General features: G+C 43.0%; 1 non-coding gene across 1 annotated transcript; it reads left to right on the top strand.

Annotated features, from left to right (window-relative positions):
- The first annotated feature begins 20,218 nt into the window (after window positions 1-20,218).
- LOC118483579 lies at window positions 20,219-20,325 on the top strand. Its single transcript, XR_004870868.1, has one exon. It is a non-coding gene; the product is annotated as a small nucleolar RNA R71 (small nucleolar RNA).
- Window positions 20,326-25,072: the final 4,747 nt, after the last annotated feature.

The raw sequence follows: 25,072 nt of genomic DNA, 5'->3' as shown, positions 1-25,072 counted from the left end.
CAACTGCAAGGTGTTACGTGTTTCTCGAAGATCGATCTACGCTCAGGCTATCATCAACTACGCATTCAAGAGGAAGATATATCTAAAACTGCTTTTCGCACTCGTTACGGCCACTAGGAGTTCGTTGTTATGCCTTTTGGTTTAACCAACGCACCCACGGTTTTCTTGGATCTGATGAATCACGTGTGTAAGCCCTATCTGGACTGTTTCGTCATCATGTTCATCGACGATGTCTTGATCTATTCCAAGTCGAAGGCCAAACACGCGCAACATCTACGTTGGGTTCTCGAGTTACTCCAGGGGAACCAACTCTATGCCAAGTTCTCCAAGTGCGAATTCTGGTTAGAAGAGGTTCAGTTTCTGGGTCACATAGTGAATAGTCAAGGTATCCATGTCGATCCTGCGACGATTAAAGCAATTAAGAGTTGGATTACACCAAAGAACCCGTCTGAAGTCCATTCTTTTCTCGGATTAGCGGGCCACTATCGACGATTTATCGAAGGATTCTCCAAGATCGCTGTGCCGCTTACCGCCCTTACGCATAAAGACAAGTCTTTTGTTTGGGGAAATGAACAAGAGTCTGCTTTCCAAACCCTCAATCATATGCTTTGCAATGCTTCTGTTCTCACATTTCCTGATGGAAATGACGGTTTCATTGTCTATTGTGATGCTTCCAACCTTGGTCTTGGTTGTGTTCTCATGCAACGGGACAAGGTTATAGCTTGCGCGTCTCGTCAGCTCAAAATCCACGAGAAGAACTATACAACCCACAACCTCGAGCTAGGCTCAGTTGTTTTTACATTAAAGATTTGGCGACTCTACCTCTATGGTACCAAGTGTACGATCTTCAACGATCACAGGAGTTTACAACACATCTTTGATCAGAAAGAACTCAATATGTGTCAACGCTGATGGGTAGAACTCCTCAACGATTACCACTGTGAGATTCGTTATCACCCAGGCAAGGCAAATGTCGTTGCCGACGCGCTCAGCAGACGGAGTTATTTGCTCAGCATTCGTAATACCCAAGCCCAACACAATCTCGAAACCCTTATCCGCGAAGCCCAACATGCTTGCTTTAATGAACGCACCTTGAAGAAAGAGAGAATCTATCACGATGGAGCTCAGCTTGTAAGCAAATCGAATGGGATCTTCTATTTTCTGGACCGAATTTGGATCCCTAAGAGGACCGAATTGCGAAAGATTTTAATGGATGAAGCCCACAAATCTCGGTATTCTATTCATCCCGGTGCCGATAAAATGTACCAGGATCTTCGTTACAAGTACTAGTGGCCGGGCATGAAAAGGGATATCGCCCTCTATGTCGGAAGATGCCTGACTTGTGCAAGGGTCAAGGCTGAACATCAAAGACCCTCTGGCTTACTCGAACAACCACCAATCCCTATATGGAAATGGGAGAGTATAGCTATGGATTTCATAACGAAACTTTCGCCCACGTCATCAGGTCACGACAGCATTTGGGTTGTCGTTGATCGTTTGACCAAATCATCCCACTTTTTTGCCAATACGGGAAGACTACAAGGTAGAACGATTAGCCCGAATCTACACCGACAAGATCATTTGTAATCATGGTACGCCTCGTGACATTATTTCTGACCGTGATGCTCGGTTTACCTCGCGATTGTGGGAAACGTTTCAAGCAGCTCTCGGTACGTCGCTTAACTTAAGTACCGCATTCCATCCTCAAACCGACGGCCATACTGAAAGAACGATTTGTACTCTTGAAGACATGCTCCGTTCGTGTGTCATAGACTTCGGTGGTAATAGGGACAAATACCTGTCGTTAGTCGAATTCTCGTATAACAACAGTTATCATACCAGCATCCAGATGGCACCATTCAAGGCCCTATATGGAAGAAGATGTCGATTGCCAATTGTGTGGCACGAGATCGGTCACTCGCAATTAACCGGTCCTGAGCTATTACAAGAAACGACTGACAAAGTCCTCCAAATCCGAGACAACTTGTTGAAAGCTCGGTGTAGACAGAAAAGTTATGCCGATAAACGACGCAAGCCCCTTGAATTTGACGTTGGCGACTACGTACTCCTAAAGGTATCACCTTGGAAGGGTGTGGTCAGATTCGGCAAGAAAGGGAAACTGGCGCCTCAATATGTTAGACCTTTTAAGATTCTGGAAAGGATCAAAAAAGTCGCCTACAGACTCGAACTACAGGAGGAACTTAGTAACGTCCACCCAACTTTCCATGTGTCAAACCTCCGAAAATGCCTGGCTGAGCATGATCTAATTATACCTCTCGACGACCTTCAAATAAACGAAACGCTACACTTCGTGGAAAAGCCTATTGAAATCATGGATCGCCAAACCAAGCAGCTCAGACGCTCGCGCATTCCTATAGTGAAAGTCTGATGGGAAGGCAAACGAGGCGCAGAGTTCACTTGGGAACTCGAAAGCGACATGAAGGCGAAGTACCCGCAGTTGTTTAAGTGAAAGTCTAGAGAGAGAATGTAGCAAAAGGTGATTCACGGTGTTGTGCAGCTTTCAGCCTAATTTCGGGATGAAATTCCCTAAACAAGGGGAGGCTGTAACACCCCGTGTTACCGAAAGTCAAAGTCAAGGTCAAAGATTGAAGTCAAAGGAAGAAAAGATCGCTAATTGCAATCTGTCTCCCCTTGCTCAATCCCTGTTTGACTTCTTAGACGGTAGTTAGTCTATTTTATGTTTACGTTGGTTGTATTATGTGGAGTAATTAATTACAATCGGATTAATCGAAGTTTATTTATCAATGCGAATCGCTTTACGACTGTGAATAATAGGAAGTAACAATGCAATAAAGTCGACTAGTCAATAATCGAGCTAATCTAATAATCATCGAACTCGAGACTCGAATTACGCAAATTTTGGTGTTAATATACGTGTGTGTGTTCCTTATGTGTTACTTGTGCGTGTCTACTTTATGTTATGTGTGATAACCAATCGAAACTCGACTCGAAATCGAAACTCAATCGAAATCAAATCATGATAATTGGTGGAGAAGCGATAGCGTGAGATATAGATGATTGTATGTTAGATATAGTGGTTGGGATTAAAAGTAATTTGAATAGGAAACTCTATCGTATTCGCATCGTCCTCAATCGAAATCGAAATATCAAAAATCGTCGCATCGAACACTCGAATCGTGCAGCTGAACGATCAGGCTACCAGCTGATCGAATAGCCAGCCGATCGGATTGCTGTCCGATCGGACAAGCTGTCCGACCGAGCTGCCTGGCCGATCGGCCAGCACTTACCTCTTATGGCATCCTATAAATACCCCTTGTCACTCTCAAACTTTCTACTTTTGGAAACCTCTGACCGACCAGCTCGTGCTCCCTTCTTTTTCTCAGATTCCTCCCGATTCCGGTAAGATTTCATTCTAAATCTTGTACTTTCTTGATCTACACGCACTCCTACACCTTTCTATCTTTCAAATCTTGATTTCTACCCGTGAAATCATCAAGATTCAAGTGTTCTAGGATGATGTCATCATGGTGTTCTTGAAGAACTTCATGTTTTGGCCTCAATCCCCCAAGAATAACTTGGATCTAACCGATTTCCACATAAACAAACAAAGATCTCTCATGGATCTAAACATTTACACGGTGGGAAGGATTGAAAGATGGTTTTCAAACTTTCTTTCAACTCTTTTACACTCAATGCCTTCAAACCGGTAGAAACGGAGCTTGTGCCGATTTGCTAATCATTCCGGTGGTTGCATGACTCAAGATCCGGATTCTATCCATGAGGTTCACCGATCCCAGGTTAAATGTTAAACTCCGTTCTGAACAGTTCACCGGCAGGATTTGGGTGATTCCTGTCCGAGCAGGAGAAACAAATAAGAACGAGGGTTCTATGGTTCGACTCGTTGTCAAGATACCTCGATATAACGACAAACAAACCAGAACAGCCAAGTGTTAGACGAACAGGCCGACCAGGTCAGGATGCTGACCGATCAGACTGTTGTCCGAACGGACAGCCAGCCGATCGGACAGTCAGCCGATCGACCAGGCCAGCCGATCGGCTAGCACATGGTCCCACACTTGAGCAATTCATTGAAGTCTAGTATTGAACGAACTGTTGTTCGATCGGACTACCCTATCCGATTGGATTACTCTTCGGATCATGAGATACTATGCTTCAACACTTAGTCGATTTTCAACGTGTTCAACGCGTTTGGAGTGCCACCCGATCGAACAGCCGTTTGATCAGGTGACATCCTGCTGAGAACCTATTTACTGAAGTACCTAACCGATCGGATAGCCGGCCGATCGAATGACCGTTCGATCGACCGACCTGAAAGGTAAAGATACTTCAATGTTTTCAAATGCTACAACAAAAAAAACTTCAAAAGTCAAACCATCATACACAAACACTGTAGCAACCCGCACTTTCATGCGTTGTTACTACCCGCTATACTCGTTACGCCTAGCACCAGAGATTCGGATCATAATGTAACTATATCAGATATATCGCTAAATCGAAGTATAATCGAATAATTATGCATATTCTCTCGCTATTACAAACCTATTTTCATAAATTATAACACTCACGATGATGTTGAGTGAGGGCTTAATCTACCCTCCTTCCTTGCCTATAAATACCCCCCCTTTTCACCCCAAACACTTGTTGTTGCTGCTGCTACTCGACCAAGACGTTCCAGCCCCTTAATCTCCCGATTTCTCGTGATTCTCGTAAGTTTCTAACTCAAATCTTGTACTTCCTTAATCTATATGCATTCCTTCATCATTCTACCTTTCAAATCTCAACTTTTAACCGTGAAATCAACGGATTTGGAGTGTTCTAGGGTGATGTCACCATGGAGTTCTTCAAAGGTGATGTCACCATGGAGTTCTTCAAAGGTGATGTCATCCCATGAAGAACAACTCAGATCCGAATGGTTTCCATGCGATTTTACACAAATCTCGTCTAAATCTATGTTTTCCAATCAAGAAGTTATAGATTTGAGATGTTCTAGAGTGATGTCATCATGAAGTTCCTATGAACTTCAAGTGTTGGCCTCATTCCACCAAGAACAACTCAGATCTAAGAAATTCCGCGATAATAATCAAGGTTTTCACATCAGATCTATACATAAAAACGGTAGAACCAGAGCTTAGACTGACCTTCTACTCAGTCCTAGTGATGTGTTGGTCAAAGATCTGATTTCTAGCAATGTTACCACCAAGTACGGGTTAAACAAAGGAAAACCGTCAAGAACGGCAAGTCCTGATGGAACGGGGTGATTCCCGGCCGTTAGAACAGGTCGGAAACTGATGGAATTTCAGTTGTTCAACACGTCACAACAACGTCCCGACCAAACCACCGAAAACACGCGAAAATCGTCGAAAAACAGCTGGACAGGCTGGCCGATCGAGCGGCCCAGCCGACTGAGCGGCCCAGTCGACCGAGCGGTCCAGCCGATCGGCCAGGCTAGCCGATCGGACGGGCTGGCCGATCGAGCAGCCCACTCGATCGAGCTGACCATCCGATCGAACGGCCTATCCGAATGGGCCAACTTTCGATCTAACTTTCGTCCAATTTCGTGTATTCCGATACCATTTAACGCGTAATCCAATACTCATGTAATCAGTCTGAAGTCAGGGCATTCTCAGGCATCATCCCGTCAATCCAACCAAATACGCACTGTGAGTATACTTGACCCCTTTTATCGAATTTTGGGTGTAACATACTTTCCTTATAAATCGAACTTATCAAACGAATGATTCAAATTGTCAATTTATCACTTGCGAATAACTGTTTACATAGATATACGTGATGCTAGTTGCATGTATGCTAGGACTTATACTCGTGACGTCCCACCACGACTAGCATAGTACTATTGGGCCCGACGGGGTCTAGTTATGCCATCGAAGAGTCGAGCATCGAGGACTTAGCTGGTAGTATCAGTTTTGTGAGTATATATGTCGTGTATTACGTCTATGCATGTGGAAATTCGCAGCACTTTTAATCTATTATTCTATTACATATCAAACCTGTATACTCGCCAATACTTTTGTATTGACATCATTTTAACGTATGTTGCAGGTTTAGTCAAAGTCTACATCAAACCAAGCTAGGAAGTCTAGAAACTCGCCTAAAATCTAGGTTGTCGGATTTGAATTGTTCGAGAGGACAAGAAATCCGTGATAACTTATGTGATTGTATTGTTTGTTAGTATGGGATAACAAATGTAATGAATATTATCGCAATATAGTCGTTATGTATTCTCTTGAGCAATTCGATTCGCCTAGTGCCGCGCCCCGATGATTCCGCCATCGGTTGGGGTGTGACAGATTGGTATCAGAGCCATAACTATAGGGAATTAGGCAAGACTCGACCTAGTCCGGATCGATGTCTTAGAAATTGACCTAGTCTATAGTCTAAGCACCCACAGGCTGACTCGTACGAACCCGGTAGCGTTTGTATTGCGCCTACCTGATGCTTTCGATCGAAATTGCTAAGTCTACAACTTTGTGTGAACCCCGCATACTACAGCTTCGCACGAAGAAGCCTTTCCTAAGGCTAAAATACTACTTAGCCTTTCCTAAGGCTGACACAATACACATGTTTTCAAGAATAATCGCATCTCACAACCGAGTGATCCAGTCAAGACCAGGTGTGAAAACCAATAACTCTCGATAGGATTGCTCGCTCAGCGCATTTTCCTAGCACGAGAATCTTTCGTTGAGTTAGGAGTGACATCCACACCTCGACGAAAGCCTCCATTTCGAAATTCTAGTGGAGCTCTCGGATTAATTCGATGAGCACAACCACAACTGGGAACGAAACCGTTAAGTCAGGGGTGAAACTCGTACCTTAATGAGCCGTTCCACTCCCTAAAATATTTTTCAAAAGTTCTCACCAGGGACTCGACCATCACAATGACTTGAGCCACGCGATGACTAGGAGGACGAATGCCATGAGCTGCATCCCAGTGGAAGCATGAATCTTCAAAGTCAACGCGTGTACACAAACTTGTTGGGCATGATTGGGTTACCTTGGGCAGTCGACGCCTAAACACCCAAGGCACTCCGAGTACTTTACTAAGCCTACGATTCACTGGCCTTACATTTCGATGAACTTAGCCACATTTGTGTGTTTAACTACGATTTTTCGCTCCCTATTTTACAAAACGCACAACTCGCACAGCCATCGCAATCCAAAACAAAGACCGAATGTTCGCAACAAAACTAATGTCTAATTGCCCGCTTTTCTCTCGCATTCTCTCTCTCAACGCGTCCTCGCGTATTCTAAGCCATAATATGTGTGTGTAAGAATAAACTACAACTAACTATATCTACGTACAATCAAATTATTGTGTGAGACTCTAGGAAGTTTCGTGTCTCCTATGTGGCTCCTATGTGAAGTCTATTTATATTGCACATTACAAGTTTCGATCGCGCTCAATCGCATCGTAAACTCAAAATCATTGTGATCGAATCTCATTCCAAATCCCTCTCTGTCTAGATGCCTTCCAACAACTCTACCTCGAGACGAACAGCTAGGAGAAGAGCCAAACGAAGCGCCGATAAGAGGATTGCCTCGCTTGTGACCAAGGAAGTGGTCAAGCTCATCCCTCAAATTGTCGCTCAAGTGCACTCTCTCAGCAACTCTCGAGCCGCGAAGGACTCTAAGACGAAAGCGCCGCGATCTACTTTTCTCTACAAACACTTCAAAGCCTGTGACCCGATGGAATTCACAGGTGAAGGAGGTGTGACCCAACTACTCCAGTGGTTCAATTCTATCGAAGTTAACCTTCGTCAAAGTGGGTGTCCCGATAGTTTCCGTACTACTTGTGCTACCGAGGTATTTCAATCACGAGCACTCGACTGGTGGACCGCCGAACGCAACAAACGTGGAATCTCCGCAGCTTACGCCCTCTCTTGGGACGAGCTGAAGGAACTCATGAAAGAAGAATATTGTCCTCCTCACGAAGTCCAGAAGCTAGAAAACGAATTTTGGGAAATCAAGCAAACCGAAGGTGACAATGCCGGCTATACAACAAGGTTCAAGCAGCTTAGTACTATCTGCCCAAGTCAAGTCAACACTCCAGAGAAAGCCATCGCGAAGTACCTCCGCGGCTTACCTGAGAGTGTGGGTGATTTTGTCGAAGCTGCAAGACCTGCTACCATCGAAGAAGCCTACCGCTTAGCCGCAGAGATCAACAGTAAACGAGTCTTGGACGGGTTCTCCTCCAAGAAGCCTGTCAAACAAGCTCATCAAGCAATCATCATCAACTCATCTGACGATTCCTCTGATGAATCGGTCGCTGGTTCATCTGACAACTCCTCGGAGGGTTCTTCTAAGGATTGCTCCGACAATGTCTCCGTCAAATCATCAGGCGAATCCGACAACGACACTGCATCATCTCAGGAAGCTCAACCTAACCACAAACGAAAGACCGTGAGCCCAGACTCTTCAACAACTGGGCTGCCGCAACCCGAACCTCTCCGATCAGTCCCAGTTCAACCGAATCGTGCTTACAATGGGCCTCATCCCCTGTGTTTCACATGCACGTATCATCACCCGCCAGAAGCAAATTGTCGCTATTGCACAAATTGCAACTGGTATGGTCATCATACACAGCACTGCCGCGCAGGACCGCAACTCTGAAGGAAGTCAGCAACAACCGCAGTCTCCGCAGGTGTCCTCCACAGCAACGTTATTGTGCTTCTAATGTTGTTGTGATAATACGACTGATCGCTATCGTTTTCTTTTATGTGTGGAGCTTATTTCATCTATCGTCGCATGTGGACTCTATTTCTCTTATACTTGAGCACCATCTAAACACTAGCACTATGTACTATATAATGTATTTTACCTTTACAACACTCTTAGAATGAGGTACGATGTACGTGCAAGGAACAACTAATCGCGGGTGCACACGGGATTATTTTGGTCAGTGTACAGAGATCGTAGTGAAGTTCTAATGGTGCCATAACGTTTAAAAGCATGATCAAGGGTCTTGGCCATGTCAACAAAGCGTGACACCAAAGCACGGGGCATAAGTAGTAGGGGTAGCGCAAGGTGTGCTTTACCATACTACCGAAGCTTTGTGAAGAAAGTGCCATGTGGAGATGGACGTTATTAAACCTATTATATTATAATAGTTATTTTCGGCACAATGCAAATCGATCGCAAGGCGTAACAAAACTAAATCGCATCACTGCGGGACTTCCCGTAAGTCTGCGTAAGCAACACAATTGCCACATCGATGGACTTGGGTAAGTTCACCCCGAAGAGCAATTGGAGCAACGCAAGACTGGTCGTAAGTCTACATCGTAACTCAATCACAGTTTTGCTAGATCTACCTCGCAATCAAGATCACTCAATATGTGGCCCGAAATCGCAATCGCATCATGCGTTTATATCGCAGTCTCTAACGCTGGCTATTGAACTATTGTGTGAACTTCTACCTCCTGGTGTGGATCGCTTATTGTGGATCGCTAGACGAGTATCGAAAATCACTCGCTGCTTTTCGCTTTAGCGCATTTCGCGCCTATTTCATCAACTCGATACTCTCATCGCATGTCGCTATCACTCATCGATACTCATGTTATCTGTGTTATGTTAGCACACACGACCTCGCTTCACGAGACAAAACTAATAGGGTCGAAACATGGTGGTGTTTTAACCATATTAGCAGGCTTTCGTGGAAAAAGGGCCATGTGGGCTAGCATTAGTTACTGTTTTTGGTGTGTTTAACTCAATCGAATCGCATATCGTTCGCAGCGCAACAATCGTTACTTATCAACTATCAGGGTCTATTGCCTATCGATGTTCGGTTATCGCTTGGAAGTCAGCGCAGTTGTGTAGAATTAGGGTACATGACATTGCTTCACGGGACAAAACTAATATGGGAAACGTGGTATTTTCCATATTAGCAACTCCCGTGGAGACATGCCGTGTGGGTTTTATGTGGAATCAAATCGAAATCGCATCTAGTCGGATCAAATCGCATACTTCGCTATTGCTTATCAATCGTCATCTAACCCTGTGTGCCATATCAATGTTTCGTATGATCAAACTACTCCCACTCGCTATCAACGCTTTGTCTACATCCAATTCGCTTCAATTCAAGACTCGATCTAACATTCTATCGCTTGGACCGAGGGATCGAAATTCTATCTGTGTCTTATCGGCGCGCGTGACACCGCCTCACGAAACAGAGGTAATATGGGCAAAACATGGTGGATACGCCGCTGGTACTTCCTATAAATAAGTGTTTTAATCATATTAACAAACTTTCATGGGAAAGTGCCTCGTGGGGCTCGATGTAAATTATTTTTCCGTACTATTAAAGAAAACCAATTTTTATAAAATTTTGTTAAAACCATTGGACAAGTGAAATTTCCTTACAACATAGAGAAAACATCGAATCAGTTTAGCTCCGTGCCCAATGGAAGTTTCATAATTCCAGTTTTTCCTTAAAACTTTTGCAATGACAAAAAGAAATCTTCCCGAAAACGATGGTTCGACAATCGAGTTTCAGCTCGAACTCACGTTGTAGGAAAAATTTTCTGAAAACTTATTTTGCCACCAAATTCTTTTAAAATGTATAACTCAAAATCTGTTATCAAAATAACAAAAACCCTCCCCATAGCGTTGGTGTGGACATCAATGCAGTTAGCGCCGCGCCATGAGGGGATTTTCCTAAATATCTTCGAAGATTAATCGATTATCGGTAAGTTTAAAACGATATGGAATCGCTTTTGTGTGTGTCATCTCTTTTGGTTATTCGAATCGTATCTTCACACCGCTCTCGCTCGTCGAATCTCAATCGATCGCTCGCTCATCTAGACGCTTTTAGTCGCTACACCCATTCGCATCAACTCTTACGACCCTACTAATGGATTAATTTCGGGACGAAATTTCCTAAAGCAGGGGAGACTGTAGCAACCCGTACTTTCATGCGTTGTTACTAACCGCTATACTCGTTACGCCTAGCACCAGAGATTCGGATCATAATGTAACTATATCAGATATATCGCTAAATCGAAGTATAATCGAATAATTACGCATATTTTATCGCTATTACAAACCTATTTTCATAAATTATAACACTCACGATGATGATGAGTGAGGGCTTAATCTACCCTCCTCGATAACCGTGAGGTGTCAAAACGTAAACAAGCAACGCTAACAAAGACTATCGGGTGAGTACCATGTCTCCAGCCATCGTGACGATGACGGCAACACAAGCAAGTAGTGCCCCGATAATCATTGTGGCACATCACATCGAAGAACGCACTCGAAGGCACGCGTAAATCGATCACCGCACCGAATATTGGTTATATAGATACGTATATACGACCCTTTTGTGAGTAATTATGATAAATAATTTAATAATAATATAAATATATGAAAATATGGCCCAAACAGTCGTAAACGCACCAAAAACGAGGATCGAAAGGCTTCCGTACGGACGGGCCAGCCAAACGGCTGGGCCAGTCGATCGAACGGACCAGCCGAACGGCTGGGCCGCCTGATCGAACGGGCCAGCCGATCGGCTGGGCCGGCCAATCGGACAGGACAGCCAACCGGCTGGGCTACCCAATCGAACGGACGAGCCGATCGGCTGGGCCGCCCGATCGGACAGGCCAGCCGATCGGTTGGGCCGGCCGACCGAATGGGCCAACCGATCCGGGCCACCTTTTCCTCCTTTTCCCTCCTTCCTTGCCTATAAATACCCCCCCTTTTCATCCCAAACACTTGTTGTTGCTGCTGCTACTCGACCAAGACGTTCCAGCCCCTTAATCTCCCGATTTCTCGTGATTCTCGTAAGTTTCTAACTCAAATCTTGTACTTCCTTAATCTATATGCATTCCTTCATCAATCTACCTTTCAAATCTCAACTTTTAACCATGAAATCAACGGATTTGGAGTGTTCTAGGGTGATGTCACCATGGAGTTCTTCAAAGGTGATGTCATCCCATGAAGAACAACTCAGATCCGAATGGTTTCCATGCGATTTTACACAAATCTCGTCTAAATCTATGTTTTCCAATCAAGAAGTTATGGATTTGAGATGTTCTAGAGTGATGTCATCATGAAGTTCCTATGAACTTCAAGTGTTGGCCTCATTCCACCAAGAACAACTCAGATCTAAGAAATTCTGTAATAATAATCAAGGTTTTCACATCAGATCTATACATAAAAACGGTAGAACCAGAGCTTAGACCGACCTTCTACTCATTCCTAGTGATGTGTTGGTCAAAGATCTGATTTCTAGCAATGTTACCACCAAGTACGGGTTAAACAAAGGAAAACCGTCAAGAACGGCAAGTCCTGATGGAACGGGGTGATTCCCGGCCGTTAGAACAGGTCGGAAATTGATGGAATTTCAGTTGTTCAACACGTCACAACAACGTCCCGACCAAACCACCGGAAACACGCGAAAATCATCGAAAAACAGCTGGACAGGCTGGCCGATCGAGCGGCCCAGCCGACTGAGCGGCCCAGTCGACCGAGCGGTCCAGCCGATCGGCCAGGCTAGCCGATCGGACGGGCTGGCCGATCGAGCAGCCCACTCGATCGAGCTGACCATCCGATCGAACGGCTTATCCGAATGGGCCAACTTTCGATCTAACTTTCGTCCAATTTCGTGTATTCCGATACCATTTAACGCGTAATCCAATACTCATGTAATCAGTCTGAAGTCAGGGCATTCTCAGGCATCATCCCGTCAATCCAACCAAATACGCACTGTGAGTATACTTGACCCCTTTTATCGAATTTTGGGTGTAACATACTTTCCTTATAAATCGAACTTATCAAACGAATGATTCAAATTGTCAATTTATCACTTGCGAATAACTGTTTGCATAGATATACGTGATGCTAGTTGCATGTATGCTAGGACTTATACTCGTGACGTCCCACCACGACTAGCATAGTACTATTGCGCCCGACGGGGTCTAGTTATGCCATCGAAGAGTCGAGCATCGAGGACTTAGCTGGTAGTATCAGTTTTGTGAGTATATATGTCATGTATTACGTCTATGCATGTGGAAATTCGCAGCACTTTTAATCTATTATTCTATTACATATCAAACCTGTATACTCGCCAATACTTTTGTATTGACATCATTTTAACGTATGTTGCAGGTTTAGTTAAAGTCTACATCAAACCAAGCTAGGAAGTCTAGAAACTCGCCTAAAATCTAGGTTGTCGGATTTGAATTGTTCGAGAGGACAAGAAATTCGTGATAACTTATGTGATTGTATTGTTTGTTAGTATGGGATAACAAATGTAATGAATATTATCGCAATATAGTCGTTATGGATTCTCTTGAGCAATCTGATTCGCCTAGTGCCGCGCCCCGATGATTCCGCCATCGGTTGGGGTGTGACAAACACATCCTTCTCAAAGGAAGAAACAATCCACTCGAACAGCCATCCGATCGGCCTACCGACCGACCGGACAGCTATCCGAACGGACAGTCAACCGAACGGTCAGCCGTCCGGTCGGACTACCGTCGGATCGACCAGCTGTCCGACCCTCCAACACTTGCTTTCCGTTTTACGCGTTGCTTATCGTTATGCTATTAAACTATTCAGGCTAATCCTACTCTCAAGCGCTCCCTTCAATCCATCAAGCGTTGTGAGTATACTCGATCCCTTTTTGCTTTTAGCAATTTTGGGTGTTACATACATTACTTATACGAAATCACATCGAACACACTACTCAATTACTTTAAACGCTAACCGTTACCGCATGTATTACGTGACTAAATGAATGCTTGTTGTTATGTTTACACGTGGAATGCTGTCTACCTGCCTTAACGACAATAGTACTAAAGTTTGGACTCAGCACCCGTTCACACGGGGGTTGTTAAGGACAATTACTTGCATGGATTATGGTGGTAATCATGTATTGGCGAACTGCCTCGGGCAGTCAACCCGCAGTCATTGGTATCGATAGATCCATGTCGATAATTAACATGCTTCGTTTTCCTCTGTATACATGCTGGTTATGCGTAAACAATTTCGAACTCTATTATGCTATTATCAAACTTGTATGCTCACCTTTACATTTTATGTATTGACCTTATTTTAACGTATGTGACAGGTGTTTAAGATGCTTATCTGCTAGGAAGGCGAAGCTAGGATAAAAGTCTAGAGCATAGTTGTCTGTAGATCTTGCAGCTTGAGTCTCTAGACATAGATAAACAATATTTATATTTAAATCTGAGTTGTCGGAACAGAATATTTGCCTGGATTTTACCTGTAATAATTTGTTTGCTATTTGAGGTACGGTATGGGACGTATTATATAAATTAAATAGTAATGATAATTGTTATGGAAACTTCTGGACAATCTGTTTCGCTCAGTGTCATGCCCCGATGATTCCGCCATCGGTTGGGGTGTGACACTTTCTGAGCTCCTTAATGATCCATTAATCCTGCAAAACAGAACACCGTTAGCTCGTTAAGAGGGGAATATGGGGGTTTCCCTCTTAACCAGACTCCGGCGTGAGAATAAGTATCTGCTTTGAGGAGATTAAAGTGTGTAAAGAGTGAGAGTAGAGGGAATAGAATGGTTTAACCTGTTAATGAAGGGTCCTATTTATAGCCGGAGAGGTGTAAGAGGATGTGGGCTGATTGGCCTTGGGCCGGAAGGCGACAACATAGCGGATATGCTCCTTGTCTCACTGGTGTCGACCGTTAGTGTCTTCTAGAAGTTCTCAGGTGCTGGTGCACCTTGATTGGAGCCACGTGTCACTGTTGTCGGCCTTGTTGTCCCTCTGCCATCAGCAGGTAAGTGGAGATCGTGGGGCAGATGTCTCTGCCCTGTGATTGGTGCCACATAGGCGTCCTTGTGTACTCTCTGTCTCCTGCACATCAGACGATCGTGGAGCACGATTGAGCACCGCATGGAGGACGCGGATTGGCTCTTTTCTTTTGCCACTTGTACCTTTCGTACCTTCTGAAGTGGCCCTGCGGCATAGCCCTGTGCGACCTCTGCTGGACACATAACTAGCCCGCGCAGGGTATGTGTGGTTGAAGGCTCTTGTTCAGAATGCTAAGTGTTGAATGTGTTGTTTTATCTTGTTTAGACCTCGCGCGTGGTCAATGTGTGATGACGGTTGATGTGCGTGAAGTGTAATATATTTTAGATGTATATTTAAGCCCCTTTTTACACTTTTAGCCAAGTTTTAAATTTATAAAACACGATATTTACTAACACTAAACACACATATGGGCAAGTGCACCCATCGTGGACGTAGTATAGTGTTGGTAAGATACCGAGGTCGTCCAAGGACACAAGAGCTTTTAATACCGGTTTATCCTCAACGTCTAACCAAATCAAAAAGTGAGAAAAATGTTTAAACTAAGAAAAATAAAAACTAACTAAATGCTGAAAAATAAAATAAAATAAAAACAGATAGACAAGATGAATCACTTGGATCCGACACGTGTATTAGTATAACCTTTGATTATTTTCGCACTTTTGCACTTGTTTAAGAGATTATCTTAGTTATTGTAGTAGGCCCCTCTTTTGAAGGCGACGTTACCCTCAACCCAGTAGTTTGAGTCAGCAAGGATACAATCCTAAAGGGTCGGATTATTGAAAGATAATGAATTAAGTTATTAATGCAAATTGTGGTAGGCCCCGCTTTTGGCGGTGACGTTACCCTCGGCTAAGTAGTCTGAGTCAGCAGGGATACAGTCCTAAATAGCCGGGTTATAGTATTAATAGTAGTTAACTTATGAGGGGGTCAAAGAGTTTGGATCCCCGCCATCCAATACCTATGGGCATTGAAGGAGATCCTACTAAATTTGACCCAGGTCCCAAGCAGGACCTCTAAACGCTGAACAAGGGCAAGACCCTTACCAAACCGTTCCCTTAACCCCCGACCAGGTAGCCAACATACCTCCATATAGACCGTGGAGATATGAATGGTGAAAATCTTTTATTTTATATAGACAGTAAAATAATGCCAAGACACCACGGACAAACGATAAGGAAAGATCACCTTCAACATAAGTAACTAGTTATTAAAGTCATTAATACAAAACCAAATAAAAAGTGCAAAAGATTAAAAATAAAAAGTATTATACTAAACACTTGTCTTCACCAAGTGATGTAAGAGACTTAGGCAAACATGGCCTTGATTGTCAAGAACTCTTACGATCAATCTTGGATCCCGAGACGACTCACACACTCTACGATGGACAATGGATGATGGTGGTGGATGATGGTGTTATGGTGGTGGTGGGTGGTGGATGAGGTGTGAGAGAGGTGGTGTGCCAAGGGATGAGAGAGAATGAAGCCAAGCTCCTCGATTTATAGGCTGAACAAAAGGCTGGACACGGCCCCGTGTCCGCTGGACACGGCCCCGTGCCCGTCTGACATTCTCTCACTTCATTAATTGTAATTGCGAATTACAATTAATGCGCCTGCTGTACTTTCACCACGCCCCCGTGCTCGCTGGACACGGCCCCGTGGTGGGCAATGGAAGCTTCTACTGGTTTGTCTTTTCTACTGCTTCCTGGGCACGCCCCCGTGTTCGCTGGACACGGGGCGTGTTCAGACTCTGTTTCTTCTCCTTTGCCTTGGGAGGTGCCGTTGAGGGTCCGGGCAGTCCACTTTTGTTCCTTTTCTTGTATTTTATGGTAGAATTAGTTGTCTTTTTGCTTCTTTTGTGATTTTGAGCTCATTTCATCCTGAAAATACAAAAGGAAGACAAAAACACTCTTTTTCCAACATTAGTACTTAAAAAGCGTTAGTTTTATGCCTTAATTGATGTGATTTATATGTTGAATTTTACACACATCAAATACCCCCACACTTGAACTTTTGCTTGTCCTCAAGCAAAACTCTTTAAATGTGGCTTACACTCCCAAATGGAATAGGTAGAAGAGAAGTTTTTTAGCTTGTCCTAGAGTGTCGGGAATCCAAGGTTTTTATAGGTTTTATTTTTATTTATTTACAATCCTATTCGTTATGATTTATTTTGAACGTTTCATAAGATGAATTACTTATTTGGGCATAGCATGTCTTATTAAAATTCCATTTATATACAAGTTCACATACCTCACGGGAGATCACTCAACACTCGGCCGAAGGTGTATATTTTTAGTGAATCACTCGAGAGCGGCACGGAACTCACGTCTTCCATAGGCTTGCCAAGCAATCAATCCTCCTCCTTTTTAACTTTTTTACCTTTGTAAATATCAAGAGGACTTTTTGGGTGAAGGCTTGGGTTTAAAGGTGGGTGGTTGGTTAGTGGTTAGTAAAAAGGGCGAAAATCGTAACAAGCGTCGGTTTTCGTGAAGTACCTTGTTTTTAGTGACTTTTTATTTTGAAGTATTTCTCCAAACAAGCTTTTATAGCTTTTGTTTGTTTTTGACTTCATCATCATCATTTTTTTTTCAACCGTCACATAAAAAGGTGAGTTTACGAAAAAGCGAACTTGTTACTAAAAAAAATAAATAAAAAGGTTTTTGGTGGGTAAAAAGGGTTTTGGGGTAATGAAATGAAAGGTTTAGGCTCAAAGGGGCTATCTAGGGGGATTTTGGGTAGGTAAAAAAAATGAAAAATAATGGTTTTGAAAAAAAAAATGGTTAGTCCTAATGCCTCCATCATTTACTTACTTGGGTTTAAGTTGGTAAGGACCGGGAATGTATCGTCGTGGCAAGTTCTAGATTGTAAGAACCGAGCTGCTATTCACACAAGAAACGAAAAATGAGCATTTAATCTAAATATGTGTATTTTTGTGCTCAACAAAGGCTCAAAACTCACTTTTGTGGGAATGGGTTTTTAATGTGACCAAGCATATATAATCGAATTTTTAACTCGACTCGTTATACCGTTTCATAATTTTCTTATGTTGGTTCTTTTTTTATCACGACGCTATCGGTTGTAAACTTGTAAAAATATAACCTTTTTAGAACTTGTTATTCCCAACTTAAACTAAGACAAGTAAATAAAAAAATGAAAAAGTTTTTTTTTTTGAAAAAATTTGGGTTGTTTAGCGGTTCCAATAGAGTTTTGTGTAAGGCTTGTGTTTAGGATTTTGCAAAATTTCAAGGGTTTTAGCATCCCCCCCCCCACACTTAAATTACACATTGTCCTCAATGTGTCCAAAAATAATGTTTTTGGTTGATTAGAATGTATAAAAGTGGGTTAAAAAAGCAAAGATTTATGTTACTGGCATCCTGGACACGGCCCCGTGTTGACCGGGCACGGCCCCGTGGTCAAGTGCCAGTAACAAAAATTACAGAATTGAAACAGAAGCCTGGACACGGGGGCGTGTCCGCTGAACACGGCCCGTGTCCAGTTACCTGAACTGGGTGATTTTCTGCAGGGGCTCAGCACGGGGCCGTGTTGGTTGGGCACGGCCCGTGTTGAGCCTTCTGTGATGGAGATTTTTGTCGGGTTGCTCTGTTCTTCGTGCATGGTTCCATTTTTCTCGTTCCTTTTTTCATCCATTACCACCATGAGTGTGTTTTATTCTGCAAAAACTAAAAGATTAAACTAAACTAAACTAAGGATAGATCCGCGGAATGCCTCCGTGGTGCGCCACGTTTATAAGGGTCCTTGGCTAGACCCGATTCCTGGTTATATATCTTCTGAGTGGAGTGCCTTGCTTCCCAAGTTACACCGTCGGAGAGCGGCATCCAAGCTTGAATCAATAACCTTCATGTAATTGACTGGGTCGTCGTCCTCTATTTTCTTCCCAACTCCGAACTTCACCTCATCGTCCCCATACCTCAAAGTCAGTGTCCCGTCATTCATGTCTACCACTGCTTGTGCTGTGGCAAGGAAGGGTCTCCCTAGGATAAGGGGGACCTCGATGTCTTCCTCCATGTCGAGTATGACAAAGTCAACTGGATAAACGAATCTGCTTACCCTTACCAAGACATTCTCGATGACACCTTGTGGGAACTTGACTGATCGATCAGCGAGTTGTATGCTTATTTTTGTAGGGCTCGTGGTTCCCAAGCCAAGCCTTTTGAACATCGATGAGGGCATGAGGTTAATGCTAGCCCCTAAGTCGGCCAAGGCATTGCAAACGGGTGACTCCCCTATAGAGCATGGAATCGTGAAACTTCCGGGATCGATTTTCTTTTGGGGTAGTTTATTGAGTACGAGGGCAGAGCATTCTTCGCCTAAATTAACTAATTGCAAATTTTCAATTTTCTTTTTATGTGTAAGGAAGTCCCTCATAAATTTAGAATATTTGGGCATTTGGGTTAGGACTTCGATAAAAGGAATATTGACATGCAATTGTTTTAACAGACTTTCGAATTTTGCGAACTGCTCATTGGTCTTTTGACGAATTAACCTACCGGGGTACGGAACTCGAGGAGCCTTAGTAGGCTCTGGTGATGGGGGAGAGTTCTTTTCCTGCAGATGTGTTGGCATTGTTTCTTCCGTTGGTGGAGGTACTTCTGCAGGTCCTACGGTGCGGTTTCGTAGTGTGATGAGGTGAACTTGCGCCTTTGGGTTTGTTTCGGTATTGCTAGGTAATGCGCCTTGCGGTCTCTCGGAAAAATTTTGTGCTAGTTGATTTATTTGTTTTTCTATGTTTTGAATGCTAGCTTGTTGATTCCTAAAATTAGATTCTAATTGTAGAAATCTTTCCGAGTTTTTCTTATCAGTGTCAGAGACGAGGCGAGATATAGTATCTTCGAGCCTTTCTCGTCCACCTTGTTGTTGAGTGAAATTTTGTGACTCATTTCTTGATTGCTGAAAGTTTGTTCGTTGGGTTTGTTGGTTACTACTATTGCCGGTTTCCCTCCAACCAAGGTTTGGGTGATTTCGCCATCCTTGGTTGTAAGTTCCCGTTGGAGGACCCGACGGCCTAGGTCTATTATCAATGTAGTTTACCCTTTCTTGTTGATCGTCCGTTTCTTTCATGCAACTCCAATTTTCATGTGACCCACCACACCCTTCACAAGCCATAACCGAGACTGTTTTTGTCATTTCTAATTTTTTTATTTTTGAAGAAAGGGCCTCGATTTGGGCTTGTAAAGAGGTGCTTTCGTCGACCTTATGGGCGCCCGGGGCAATAGACTTATTTCCCCGGGGAGTGTGCCATTGAAAATTGGTTTGAGCAATTTCCTCAATCTGATTATATATTTCGTGTGGGCGTCGATTACCTAAAAGTCCCCCGGAGCTAGAATCAAGTGTCTGCCTAGTGTGTGGCAACAATCCATTGTAGAAAGTGGATACTTGTTGCCATATTGCGAGGCCGTGATGGGGACACTTGCGTAATAGCTCCTTGAACCTTTCCCAAGTTTCATATAAGGATTCCCCGTCCTCTTGTGAGTATGTATTAATTTCAGCCATTAATTTAGCAGTTTTAGAAGGAGGGAAATACTTATATAGAAACTTTTGGGCTAGTTCATCCCAGGTGTTTACCGATCCAGCTGGGAGGGTGTTGAGCCAAGCTTTTGCTCGGTCTTTTAGTGAGAATGGAAACATACGGAGGCGGATGGCGTCGTTTGATGCTCCATTGATCCGAAAGGTATCACATATTTCTAAGAAATTAGTTATATGTAGATGAGGATCCTCGTCCGCAAGCCCGTGGAATGTTGCGGAGTTTTGGAGCATTTGTATCAAATGCGGTCGAAGTTCGAAGTTATTGGCTTCGACATTCGGAGCATTGATAGCGGCGCCTAGATAAGCTACGGTGGGCCGTAGATAATCCATAAGGGTACGTTGGTCCGCCATTGGGGGTGGATCACCCGAAACCTTCTCTTGGTTTTTGGCTTTTAACCTTTTTCTGAGAAAGCGTTCGGGTTCTTCTAGCGGTTCCTTTATGTCTTTATTGGAACTCCGGCGTGAGAATAAGTATCTGCTTTGAGGAGATTAAAGTGTGTAAAGAGTGAGAGTAGAGGGAATAGAATGGTTTAACCTGTTAATGAAGGGTCCTATTTATAGCCGGAGAGGTGTAAGAGGATGTGGGCTGATTGGCCTTGGGCCGGAAGGCGACAACATAGCGGATATGCTCCTTGTCTCACTGGTGTCGACCGTTAGTGTCTTCTAGAAGTTCTCAGGTGCTGGTGCACCTTGATTGGAGCCACGTGTCACTGTTGTCGGCCTTGTTGTCCCTCTGCCATCAGCAGGTAAGTGGAGATCGTGGGGCAGATGTCTCTGCCCTGTGATTGGTGCCACATAGGCGTCCTTGTGTACTCTCTGTCTCCTGCACATCAGACGATCGTGGAGCACGATTGAGCACCGCATGGAGGACGCGGATTGGCTCTTTTCTTTTGCCACTTGTACCTTTCGTACCTTCTGAAGTGGCCCTGCGGCATAGCCCTGTGCGACCTCTGCTGGACACATAACTAGCCCGCGCAGGGTATGTGTGGTTGAAGGCTCTTGTTCAGAATGCTAAGTGTTGAATGTGTTGTTTTATCTTGTTTAGACCTCGCGCGTGGTCAATGTGTGATGACGGTTGATGTGCGTGAAGTGTAATATATTTTAGATGTATATTTAAGCCCCTTTTTACACTTTTAGCCAAGTTTTAAATTTATAAAACACGATATTTACTAACACTAAACACACATATGGGCAAGTGCACCCATCGTGGACGTAGTATAGTGTTGGTAAGATACCGAGGTCGTCCAAGGACACAAGAGCTTTTAATACCGGTTTATCCTCAACGTCTAACCAAATCAAAAAGTGAGAAAAATGTTTAAACTAAGAAAAATAAAAACTAACTAAATGCTGAAAAATAAAATAAAATAAAAACAGATAGACAAGATGAATCACTTGGATCCGACACGTGTATTAGTATAACCTTTGATTATTTTCGCACTTTTGCACTTGTTTAAGAGATTATCTTAGTTATTGTAGTAGGCCCCTCTTTTGAAGGCGACGTTACCCTCAACCCAGTAGTTTGAGTCAGCAAGGATACAATCCTAAAGGGTCGGATTATTGAAAGATAATGAATTAAGTTATTAATGCAAATTGTGGTAGGCCCCGCTTTTGGCGGTGACGTTACCCTCGGCTAAGTAGTCTGAGTCAGCAGGGATACAGTCCTAAATAGCCGGGTTATAGTATTAATAGTAGTTAACTTATGAGGGGGTCAAAGAGTTTGGATCCCCGCCATCCAATACCTATGGGCATTGAAGGAGATCCTACTAAATTTGACCCAGGTCCCAAGCAGGACCTCTAAACGCTGAACAAGGGCAAGACCCTTACCAAACCGTTCCCTTAACCCCCGACCAGGTAGCCAACATACCTCCATATAGACCGTGGAGATATGAATGGTGAAAATCTTTTATTTTATATAGACAGTAAAATAATGCCAAGACACCACGGACAAACGATAAGGAAAGATCACCTTCAACATAAGTAACTAGTTATTAAAGTCATTAATACAAAACCAAATAAAAAGTGCAAAAGATTAAAAATAAAAAGTATTATACTAAACACTTGTCTTCACCAAGTGATGTAAGAGACTTAGGCAAACATGGCCTTGATTGTCAAGAACTCTTACGATCAATCTTGGATCCCGAGACGACTCACACACTCTACGATGGACAATGGATGATGGTGGTGGATGATGGTGTTATGGTGGTGGTGGGTGGTGGATGAGGTGTGAGAGAGGTGGTGTGCCAAGGGATGAGAGAGAATGAAGCCAAGCTCCTCTATTTATAGGATGAACAGAAGGCTGGACACGGCCCCGTGCCCGTCTGACATTCTCTCACTTCATTAATTGTAATTGCGAATTACAATTAATGCGCCTGCTGTACTTTCACCACGCCCCCGTGCTCGCTGGACACGGCCCCGTGGTGGGCAATGGAAGCTTCTACTGGTTTGTCTTTTCTACTGCTTCCTGGGCACGCCCCCGTGTTCGCTGGACACGGGGCGTGTTCAGACTCTGTTTCTTCTCCTTTGCCTTGGGAGGTGCCGTTGAGGGTCCGGGCAGTCCACTTTTGTTCCTTTTCTTGTATTTTATGGTAGAATTAGTTGTCTTTTTGCTTCTTTTGTGATTTTGAGCTCATTTCATCCTGAAAATACAAAAGGAAGACAAAAACACTCTTTTTCCAACATTAGTACTTAAAAAGGGTTAGTTTTATGCCTTAATTGATGTGATTTATATGTTGCATTTTACACACATCAACGGTTACCGCGTGAGGTTGGTTATAAGCAGATTGATGAATAAGGAGTATGGTCCTGCGCGCGACCTGGATGAAGGCCTGCGCGGCTTTCTGGGACCATACCCCTTCAATACCGGTCCTGTAAAATCGGAATCTGTAAACATCCAACGCTATTCAACAGGTGCGAAATTTCGTTTATGAACTTGGTGTTCTTGACACCGAATGTGGAAGTTTCTACTGTTGACAACCCGACGACCGCCGCCAACAACTGCGGAGGAAGATGAAACTTAGCTCTGTACTTCGTCGGGAATCTCCACAACAACCGTCATCTGAACCTTAAATCTATTTCAGAAAAAAAACTACACACAACGAAAATAAGAACTAATGGTTGTCGGATTGCACCTAGCCACCGAAATCGGAGTTTAGGTCCTTTTTTACTGCCGGCAAACACCCCTAGACAATTAGAACGCCACCATCGCCTTTCTGCGTGAAAACCCTAACACCCTCGTCATCTTGGTTCGTGACCACCACCGTTCAGACTAGGTCTTGAATGTCGAGTATAGTTCATGCTGTCGGGACTGGTGGTGGACTGGTAGGTGCGATGAAATTGGATAAAGAAGGCAACTGGTAGGGTTTGAACTTTGAAGTGATTCAGTGACGAATAGACGTCTCATAAAACCCAAACAAAAGGGACATGTGTCAAAATAAAAAAATATAAAGCAAATGTACAAACCTAAATCCTCAAAGTACCATATCACAATGCTAGAAAAACCTTTTATGCCAAGAGTACAACATACCACAACACAAACATGTTACGAATTAGACTATTATATAATATATAATATCCATAAAGTCTTCTTGAATGCCAAAGTCCATTTGAATTTGCCGCATGTAGTAATGTCTTTCAAAGGTACACATTAACTTCAGTCGTTAAATTTATCTATTTAGGGGACTGGGGTGGTCATCACTCATCACTTACTCATCACTCATAACGTACAATCAAGTTTTGCCATGTCATCAACCATTATATCACTCAAAAGCTTTTTTTAGTTGCGGTGGTCATCACTAGTGATGGAATTCCATCACTCACAACTTTTTTTTTATTTTTTTTAAATTAGAATTTAACAATAAAACACTAAAATTATAAATTTTATTAAAATTAAAACATACTAGTTCAATTAAACATACTAGAAATATTTTAGACTACAATTAAAAAAAAAATAAAGAAACTCTACTCCTCGTCCGAATCATGAAACTCCAAACCTAAAGAACCTACTAGTTCGATTAAATCGTATCTCAACCGAAAGTGAGTTTCTTCATCACGCAAGTCTTGTTGGATATATTCTGGAACGTGAACATGTGTAGGAGGATCCGGCACCCAATCCGGAGATATTGCACGTCCGTTTTCTTTGATTATACGATCACGTCTGTATACGATCACGATCCACCATGTTCTTCTTTGGGCAGGACGAACTTGATTCAAGTTCGTTATACACCGAACAAAATATTTAAGAACCTACTAGTTCGATTAAGCGTCTCATTGTTCGGTGTATAACGAACTTGATTACACCGAACAAAATGTGTGATTTGTGTTTGTGTTTTGGTGTGGGTGAAATGGTTAAAAGTTTTGAAGTATATATAAATGGTTTAAAGATTATTTTTTTTATTAAATATAACCGTTGAAAAACGGTCAAACTGAAGCAACGGTCATAATTTTCAACAAGTTCAAAGCGTGATCTTTTCCACGCGTTACATTTTGGGGTGGCGGTGGTGTGCAAATCTCCATCACGAGTGATGGGGTTCCATCACGGATCCAACCCCAGTCCCCTTATTAATTATTATTATTATTATTATTATTATTATTATTATTATTATTATTATTATTATTATTATTATTATTATTATTATTATTATTATTATTATTATTATTATTATTATTTTAACGGCAAGTTTTAAAGTAATCAGTACAACACACATAATTACAAGTGCTCTAG

Source organism: Helianthus annuus, chromosome 10 (genome assembly GCF_002127325.2).
Source record: "Helianthus annuus cultivar XRQ/B chromosome 10, HanXRQr2.0-SUNRISE, whole genome shotgun sequence".
Taxonomy (NCBI): domain Eukaryota; kingdom Viridiplantae; phylum Streptophyta; class Magnoliopsida; order Asterales; family Asteraceae; genus Helianthus; species Helianthus annuus.
Note: the sequence above shows the minus strand (reverse complement) of the source record. Positions and strands in the feature narration are given on the sequence as shown.